The sequence below is a fragment of the Octopus bimaculoides genome, chromosome 2 (genome assembly GCF_001194135.2).
Source record: "Octopus bimaculoides isolate UCB-OBI-ISO-001 chromosome 2, ASM119413v2, whole genome shotgun sequence".
NCBI lineage: Eukaryota > Metazoa > Mollusca > Cephalopoda > Octopoda > Octopodidae > Octopus > Octopus bimaculoides.
Window position 1 is genome coordinate 188,287,853 of NC_068982.1, and position 779 is coordinate 188,288,631.

At 33.0% G+C, this 779-nt stretch overlaps 1 protein-coding gene across 1 annotated transcript in view; it reads left to right on the forward strand.

Moving 5' to 3' along the window:
* Window positions 1-779, forward strand: part of LOC106873697 (uncharacterized) — a 78,531-nt gene that overhangs the window by 56,312 nt on the left and 21,440 nt on the right. The window lies entirely within an intron of this gene.

Here is a 779-nt window from a genome sequence, read left to right on the forward strand (position 1 = left end):
ATATATATATATATATATATATATAAATGAAATATTCAAACACTGAGATTTGAAGTTAGATGTCACTACTGTTAATATCATCTGTGAATAAATTCAAAATTTGATGATATCACCAGTAGTGGCATGGGTGGAACGCAGTTATAATAGCTTTAGAGAGCTATGAATTATAAATTTGCACGAAGCGTAATGATGCTTAATGAGCATCTACCTGCTAGAAATAAGAGCTAAGTCTTAAATAATCCACCGTAGTGCACCAATATAACAGAGAAAAACAGTATGCGAGGAAAACAGAAAGAATTAAAACATTTGACAGCACAAATAAAAATTTTATGCAATTAGGGATATCCACAAACCAGGTTTCGGCTTTTGGTTATTTAACCTTGAGCTTCGTCAGTGTGGACTACCAGTTTGAATCCGTGATTGTTCATGTTAGTCTCTGACTGTGCAACTGGTTTTGTTTTGCGCCAAAATCAGAGCACATGGTGCGTAAAAATATATAAATGAAATATTCAAACACTGAGATTTGAAGTTAGATGTCACTACTGTTCATATCATCTGTGGATAAATTCAAAATTTGATGATATCACCAGTAGTGGCATGGGTGGAACGCAGTTATAATAGCTTTAGAGAGCTATGAATTATAAATTTGCACGAAGCGTAATGATGCTTAATGTATATATATATATATATATATTTATGTGGAGAATGGAGCAACAAATACAAGAAGAAGCAATTCTGTTGGGTTAGTTAGCCGTTGTTTTATTGTGTGGAGGTTATGT